The sequence below is a fragment of the Peromyscus maniculatus genome, chromosome 10 (genome assembly GCF_049852395.1).
Source record: "Peromyscus maniculatus bairdii isolate BWxNUB_F1_BW_parent chromosome 10, HU_Pman_BW_mat_3.1, whole genome shotgun sequence".
Classification (NCBI taxonomy): domain Eukaryota; kingdom Metazoa; phylum Chordata; class Mammalia; order Rodentia; family Cricetidae; genus Peromyscus; species Peromyscus maniculatus.
The window spans coordinates 80749358-80758672 of NC_134861.1; the positions used below are offsets into that span (position 1 = coordinate 80749358).

Sequence of the window (9315 nt, forward strand, 5' to 3'; positions counted from 1 at the left end):
AGAGGAAGCAGACTTAATCTTTAATGCATAAGTAATAGTCTACCCCACTCATCATAAAACTGTCCCAGATGATTTGTCTAAGGTGAGAAGTTCAACATAGAAAGAGTTAAAACAATGCTGTTGTGTCAGTCTTAGCATAGTCTGAAAGCAGGCTCACATTTAAGTGCCTTTGCTACAACTGTTCGGCAGCTTCACTGAGGCAGGTTACAAACTCATCCAGTGACCTGATGTTATTACTCCTCCTATATCAAGAGCTACTAAAGACTTGATTCTTCTGTAAAATAAATTTACAATGCAAGATCACTAGTGTTAAAATAGTAACACAAGTTTGTTCTAAAAAATTTAGTCTGATTATTTTGTAGTTGCAATTGCATAATTAAGTGGTAGAATATGGCATTTCATTCTTTGCTCTTTCAGTGATCTATGCCCTCACATCGATGATGCCATAAAATTCACCAGTTTATTCATTAAATTTCTAAATGCTGGAAATAGATTTAATAATAATGGAAAAGGACTAAACATATGCTATGAGTCAAATAAGAACATATGAGAAACCAATCCAAACCAGAAACCCTCTTTTAAACACTTCATTTTGCTTTTGGACCTTATATCTTTTAAATATCACTATGAAAGCACTACTTCACTGTTTTAATGTTCCATTCAAAGCTATAGCTTTATCTTTAGATTATTTTTAAACATCATCTTTGATGCAATACTAATTATAGGGCAGTGAACTGGGAGAGAGTTCCCCTCTGCCATCAAAAGCCAAGAGCAAGCCTCATACAGTGGAACTTGAATGTGCAAGGTTTAACACTAGACCTGTTTTCCTTTCTCCTCCTTCATTACTGTTAATTAGCTGTTCATGGTCTGAGATAGATAGATAGATAGATAGATAGATAGATAGATAGATAGATAGATAGATAGATAGACAGACACAGATACATAGACAGACAGACACACAGACAGATACATAGACAGACAGACAAACGGATATATAGATAGAAAACCCTCAGCTCTTTCGTTTTTTAATGCTTTGATTGTCTTGCTAACATCCCATCACTCATTTTGGATAATCTCTGTCAAGAAGAAAACAAGAATTTTTGTTTGCCTTTTATTCTCTGCTATCTTTAGTGAATAAAATAAAGCAATCTTAAAACTATAAAGTTCTTAGACATTTATGAAATAGATAATAGAATTATAGTGGTATTGCAATAATAAACTATAATACTACACATCAAGATGCTTTAGTGGCTTTGTATATAGCTGTCTATTCACATAATTAACAAGTTTAATCTCTATAATGAACCTAAAAAATACATTACACTATGTCCACACATTCTAGACAAATAAATTAAGACACAGAGAGGTTAATGATGAGGTTCAGAACATGCTACATCAAAATGTCACCTTAGTATGTTAGAAAATCAAATAAAGACGGCTGTTCACTCCCTCCCACCACCCATATTCCCAACACAGGCCATAAAACTCAGAAAGCGTTCTCTGCCCTGAAGTAGTCCATAAAACCAAACTGGCATTATGCCTAAGGCCCTTATATGAGAGATATCCAATTTATATGGAGAGAAGAATGACCCTGTGTTAAAGACACAGGGATACAGAAAACAGCTTGAATATTCGGGTCCTGCTAATGTCGCCTTGCTGTATTATCAATACTTCAATCTGCCTTTGTCCATCTCCAACTCTTCACAACTGTCATCTCTATCAAGTGGCATAAACACTCACAGGCTTCTCTGTTCCTTTGATTATTTTGAAGCCATCCATATCACAAAAACATTAGATAAATTTATATGTTTTTCTCTTAAAAATGTCTTGTATGACACAGATCTCAGCCATGAACTTACTGATGAGAAGGAAACATAATTATTTTTCTCTAAATTATGAACTTCCTCAACATTACACTGAGTGTAGAGTATATCTGAATTTATATTTAACTTATACAGGATCTGTTTCTGTTGTGACAATTAGAGAAATAAAATCGTGTTTGTAATGGGTCAAAAATTGTAACTCATATATATAAAGTCTAAGATTATTATGGTTTGTACTTCACATGTTCTCTAAGGGCCTGTGCATTAAAGGTTTGGTTATCTTATCATGGCACCACTGAGAGATGGTGGAGCATTTGGGAGGTGAGACCCAGTTGAAGAAGGCTAGATCCTAGGTATATGTTCTGAAAAAGGTATTACAGCTACAACTGCTACTTTCTCACTCCAGCCTTCTCCAAGAAATGCACAACTTTGTTCAGCCATAAGTCCCCTTCCAAGGTGGACCGCCTCACACAAGGTCCAAAAACTATGTTATTAAGTGAACAAGGTCTGAAACCATGGGCCAAAATCATTCTCCTCTGAGTTGATTTCCTGGGTTATGCTTCAGCACTCACAGAAGACACTGACTGGTACAAAGCACCGTTTACAGCTCTGCATGTCAGTTCATGGGGGTAACTATTGTGTTGTGACCACTGGACATCTCAAGTTAAATTTGGTTCAAGAAATATGAAAACTCCTTTCTAAATCAAATGCTCTACTACTCAATCTCCCTATCTGTGTTTTGATTGGCAGCATCATATTTAAAAGAGGCTTTCAAATACTTACCTGGCAGGGGAGATACCATGATCACAAGGATGGTTTTCCCAGGGTGAGGCTTATCCATTGCACTCGGGATGTCCTGACACCTGCAATTTCCCCAAATGTGGGAAACTCGACTGTGTAATTTTTGGTAGTGGGGGAACTGCATTCATGCTTTTTCCTGAGATTAGATAGATGATGATGGTGATAGATAGATAGATAGATAGATAGATAGATAGATAGATAGATAGATAGATAGATAGATAGATAAATGAGACCTTAAAACTGCACAAATGAGTATTAATCTTTTCTGTCTATGGAAAAAATAATTTGAGTTTGTTTTTGTTGTTGGCTTCCTAGCTTTGCAGTTATATTGTGCAAGCCTGTTTCAATTACCCTGTAGTCTAACAATGTACATATATTTGTTTTCCAAGTAAAGGGGGAAGGCATTATAAACCACTCAATATTTTCTTTATTTTGTCCAAGATTCTAACCTCCTCATTTAAGCTGCGGAACTTCACTATGAAGAAATCTTTAAACCCCAGGCCTGCTGACTAGCATAAGCTCTGCATGGGTACCATAGAGGAACCAAGCAATTAAGCTCCATATAGTGACTCTCAAATGAAGAGGGTAGATTGATGTCCCCATTTGTGTTCCAGGGCCCCAAAATACGATCACAGCATGTAGAGCTGCGTGAGAGCTCTACTGAATTTGTATTCCAGAAAACAAACTAAAAGGTCAACGTGCGTATATATTTATAATGGAATTGGTGTTTGCTAATCGATGAGGAGAAATGTTCCTTCCTTTGTAGTAACTTAACAAACTTTTCTGCTGAGAGCCTGCAGTCAGCCCTAGAAAACTCTTACAAATTACATTTCAATATTTTCTCAGATACTTAGGACAAAGGATGCAAACTGCTAGTCTATTGACTTTACAATTTCCAAGCTAAGATTAAGATGCCATATCTAAGTACTAAGTTTTTCATACCAATTAAGGAAGAAAAATGATCTATGGTAGAACTAGTATAAAAAATTAAAAAGGATACTTGTTTTGAAACTTTTGCTGTGATAAAAATTTCCTAGGTTTGCAAATATTGTTTAATTATAAAATATTGATGAAGTATGGCAGCTTCTGAGGTGACAATAATTATCAACCACCCTTAACAAATACAATACTTCCTACAAGTACTTGTACATAAAGGTGTCCTCTACCTCCAGTATCCAATTCTGTAAACCTGGAACTTACGTTTTTCTTGTCTAGTTAGACCTAATACCATTTGTTTGTGTGATTCACACAAATACCTAGAAAATCATGTCATTCGGGAAGCATCATTTGGAATACACCATCTGAGCCTCTCAACAAACCTTTGCTTTGTTTTTTTACACTGTCAGTGGTTCTCAACCTTCCTAAAGCTGCAACCTTTTACTATAGATCCTCATGTCATGGTGACGCCCAATCATAAATTATTTCACTATACTACTTGATAACTGTAATTTTGCTACTGTTATGAATCGTAATATAAATATCTGATATGTGACCTTGGGAGGGGTCATGACCCACAGGTTGAGAACCACAGCACTGTGTTGTCTGATAGGACCCACTTCTCAAGAACCCACATCCCACCAATCAAGTGTCTCCTATCACCAAGCCCAGCTCCTGCCCCTGATCAGCATTCTGAACCACACACTTTCTCCCACTCTAATGAATAATGCTGTTCATGCCACCGCTGTCTGCTGCCTTCATCTCATCATCTCTCTTCTCCAGCAATCCACTATCATAGCTCTTTTTAGAGAGTATTTTCACGGAGGACATTTCTAATCTTTTGCATTCTCTTAACATAGAATATAATCTCTTACCGTCATTAGTCACATAACCCGCCATATTCCCAGTTCCAGGAACAGCTGATGGTCTCCATGACTAATATCTCTTTACAGAGCTCAGTTACTCCATCCCCTAGCCTCAGCCCCTGTTCATTTATTTTTCCACAAATAGAGCTTCCTTGGCACTTACACTCGCCTGCTCCTTATAAACAGTTATTAGTAAATACCAGCTGGATTAAATTTGGTTTTACTCTTTTCCTAATTAGGTTTTTACTTACTTTGGGTTGTTAATGCATTTCTCAGTTTAAAATGGGGTTTAGTTTCAGAGATGAGTGCCTTGGAAAAGTATTGGCATGGTAATGTACAACATATTAAGTTAGTAGAGGAAAAAAACTAGAATGAATGAATAGGAGACAAAGATTTTAAGGTACTATAATTGCATCCATTTAACACAAAGCTATGGGAAAGTTATTTCTAGTGTAAGTCCAAGAACATCAAACAAGTGTGATAATAAAAATATTTAACATGCATATGCTATATGCAAAATGTGAATGGCCATGGCTGAGGAATAGTGGACAGGGCAATGAAATGCATGAGGTGGCTGCTGAGTATGGGCCAAAGAACTCAGAAGAAGAGTTGGTAGGAGGTCATTGTGCCATTAGTACAATTATCTAGGCAGGGACATTCTACCATGAGAAAAACATGATTAAGTTTAAGAATTTGTCACTTCCTAAGATGTGTTTGCTTTAATTAGCAAAATTGTCTTGTAGTGGGGAATGATGACTTAATACTCAGCATACGGTTAAAATAACTTTTAAAATAAATACTATAAATTAATTATTCTGCCAAAGTTCAAGGTCTATTTATCCCATATCTTAGGTCAATAAAAAACAGAATAAAACAAAAAGGTTCTAAGAATTTTTGAACAGCATTTAAGTGATTACAATGATAATAAGCTGTGTGTATCTATATTATAAATAATACTTAAAAGCAGGTTGGCAGTGTATTTAAAAGTACAAGATTTACTCTCAGAATAGCATGTCCCACTTTTTGAGCTGCCATTCACTGGCCCTGTACCTTTAGGATCCATAGTGTCTTAAAGTGACTCACTTTGCTCATATGTTAGATACACCTAGCATGCATAGTTATTTTGTGAGTAGTGCAATATGTGTAAATTAGCTGTTATGCAAGTTAAATTATTAATACCAATAACAAAAATTGTGTCAGAATTATTTTAAAAGTAATCTGGAATGTTGAGATGGCTCAGTGAGTAAAGGCACTTCACACACATACACACACACACACACACACACACACACACACACGCACGCATGCACGTGCGCGTGCGCGTGCGCGTGAGCGTGCGTGTGCGTGTGCGTGTGCGTGTGCGTGTGCGTGTGCGTGTGCGTGTGCGTGTGTGTGTGTGTGTGTGTGTGTTTATACATATACCAAGAAGCAATGGACAAGATTGGAATTCAACTGAGAACTGCCCAAAAAAGAAAACTTTCTGCCCTTTTTTAATCTTTCCTACTTTCTAAGCTAGTGGCAAGAGGTATTATCCAAAATCATGAAACCACTCATCTAGGAATGAGGCCAAGTGCAGAAAACTGAGCACATGGTGTGCCATTAATCACACACGGTTTTGCAGAGTTGAATGCAATATTATGAATTACCCATTAAGTATTAACAGCGGAATAAATTAAGGAAATTGTTCATAATATCTAACATTTTCATTATAGCATAATACAAAATAGCGTTCCTAAATTCTGATTCTAGAACAAACCACTGTCCAATTGTGCCATAGTTACTTTTAAAAACAGAAATGTATTTTGCTTTTTCAGGAACAAATAAGACAGCATTAATATATCCCACACCAACCCTAAAACATTGTTCCCTGTTTCCCATCAAAGAGATCTAAAAGTGCCTTACAACAAAATAAGATGCTTCTAGAATTTCACAAGCTATAATGAACCTAACATAGAAACTCAAGATTATGAATAATAAACAAGTTTACCAGGAGGACAAGTGCAATGCACATCACAGCAAAAGCCCCATGGCATCAAAAATAATGATGGAGCACCATGCACTTGACTGGGGTGCAGCAGCAGCTGTCAGAGCAGCATGCTGTATAAGTGTGAGCCACAGAAAACCTGTGTTTAAGTGTAGTCAACAGGTCCGTTGTGCACCTAGGAGCTGTGGCAGGCACTTCAGACAGCATTCTTAATTATTATTTAAATGAAGGCAGGGTGATTAATGATATTCTTTCTCTTTTGTAAGTATCAAATATGAAGCCAACTCCACACAAATTCCTTTACCTTGCAGACTGAGCAACACTCTCTCATTATAATACATTTCCATAAATCACACAGGATTGCATGGGGAGAGCCACAGTTTCCTCCTCATGTTCTCACTCTGTTTTTCTATCTCTCTGATACCTAGCCTATTTTTATAAAGCCATTCTAATTAAAAGTGACTATAATAAATGACCAATGACATGGCTTATTCTTCAAAAACAGATGTACCATCCATATGCTACCATATTGTCTCGTGAAGAGTATTTGGACAATCAATAATTATATAAGAATGGAAGAAGAGGATATAAAAGACAGGAAAGAATAGAGAACGGAGGAGAGAGGCAGGGGAAACAAGCAGAAATGTTTCAAAGCACATATATTATGTGTGATTGACATAGAAGTACACTGATGGAGAGCTGTTGCTGCTGCCACATGATTCCCTAGTGAGATACGAAAGATCCAGCTGTCCCTAACCAGGTCAGGGGCAGAGCTGTAATTGAATTACAAGTATTCTCTCTCAATACCTCCGTGGCCCTCAGGTGAATGCTTATGCATTACTCACTATCCGATCCTTTCCAACAGCATCTCCCATTTGAGGCAGGATGAGGGCAAGACTTCAGTCATTTGTTCTAATTGTTTCCTGTAAGAAGTTTTACTGAGTTGGTTTTAAATTCAAAAACAAAATCTAAACAATAGACAACATGCCTCCTTGATTTATTTCCACCATTTGACTCTGGTAGTTTAAGAAACATTCTGAGCACACAGTCTTCATATTCTCATGGGTGGTAACCATTTCTACATTTCAGCAGAGTGCTTAAATTATCTGCCTATATCCTTGTCTTCACCATTCACTATTAATCATAATGTTATTCCCAATAGGCATGTCTCCTTAATGTGTTGAACTCTTCGGGTGACTGATATGAGTTACAGAGTAGTGGAATAAAGTGAATATAGAAAAAAAAAGCGAGTGTCACAAGTCACTTGCCTCCATTATTCCTAATGGCTTTTAAAACAATGAAATTATTTTTGATCAATGCATATTGAAAGTTTGTACAGTTTAGAAGCCATTTGATTTTCACATACTCTATATTTTAACATTTAACAGTGTGACAGCCACAAAAATGGCACATTGTCAAGCTGAAAATCATTTTAAAATTTCTGAGGTACTAAACTAAGTGTAGGGTAGACCATATGCAATTATCTTCAGAATTATAGGGCAATGTTGGATCTCAAGGACTTAGATGACAATATCATGATCATATGACCCATATAACTTTCATATTACTTTTCTTAAAGTATAAACTTTTTATATGCTGTATTTCATTCGAACCAAAAATTTGAAAATGGGGCTGTTTTCTTAGAAATAATCATAGCTTGTAATCCAGCTCCTTTGTATCTAGCTGTTCTACATGACTCAAGTCTTTATTTTCCCATGTCTTTCTTCAAACTGACATGATCTCAATTCCTCTTCTTTTATATTTATTTATATATATATATATATTTAGCCTAAGAAATAAACCACCTAAGGTCACTGGGAACAAGACAAAATGCATTTTTCTAGGAAGGAGGAATAAATGATACAATGAACCCCAAGAATATTTGAAGAAAGAGTAATGTATCTAAGTAATGATCAAGACACATTGTATACATATATGGAATTGTTCAAAGAATAAATAAAAATATTAAAAAGAATAGGTAAATTAAAAGGAAAATAGAGAAATATAGGCTATAAATTATACCCTTGGATGACATAACCTCTGGATTTTGTTCTTTTATGTTCACTGTAATCAACCTGGCTGTCATTACCATTTGTGGTGGTTTGAAAAGGAATGGCCCCCATAGATTCATGTGTTTAAATATTTTGTCCATAGGGAGTTGCACTTGTGTGGCCTTGTGGGAGTGAGTGTGCCCTTGTTGGAGGAAGTGGCTTACAGGGGGGGTGGGCTTTTAAGTCTGAGAAGTTCAGGTCAGTTCTCTGCCTGTTACCTGCACAAAAAGACATAGAGCTCTCACATTCTCCAGGACCATGTCTGCCTGCATGCTACCATTTTTCTTGCAATGCCAACAGATTAAACCTCTGAAACTGTAAGCCAGTCCCAATTAAATGTTTTCCTTTACAAGAACTGTAGTGGTAATAAACACAAAGCAATAAAACAAACTTCACTGCAAAATAAAGAACAAAACAAAACAAAACAACAACAACAAAAAAAAACTGAGACACCATTCACGGGTAAGATCAGTTGACCAGCCTATTCATTAATTACTTCACTTTGTCACTTCAGTAGTACTGGCACCCCTTCTGTCACATAGACTGTCTGTTAATGATTAACAAATGTTTATCTACGGAACATACCTCACTCTTGATTGCCTAATAAAGCTAACTGATTACTACAAATGTAGATAACTCATAGTAATTTCTTCTTTCAGTTAATTCTTACAGAACTTTATACAATCTATTTTTGTGATGTTTACGCTCTTTTCCAATTTCTTCTGGATCTACCCTTCCTTCCCTATGTCTACCAAATTCTGTGCCCTCTTTTATTTTTACCTTGTCAGGTCAAATTTGTGCTATCCATATACTCTTGAATGGGTGGCCATCTACTGGAAGATGGTTGACCTAGC

General features: G+C 36.3%; 1 non-coding gene across 1 annotated transcript; it reads left to right on the top strand.

Annotated features, from left to right (window-relative positions):
• The first annotated feature begins 2598 nt into the window (after nucleotides 1-2598).
• Nucleotides 2599-2763, top strand: LOC121821054 (U1 spliceosomal RNA). Its single transcript, XR_006061754.1, has one exon. It is a non-coding gene; the product is annotated as a U1 spliceosomal RNA (small nuclear RNA).
• Nucleotides 2764-9315: the final 6552 nt, after the last annotated feature.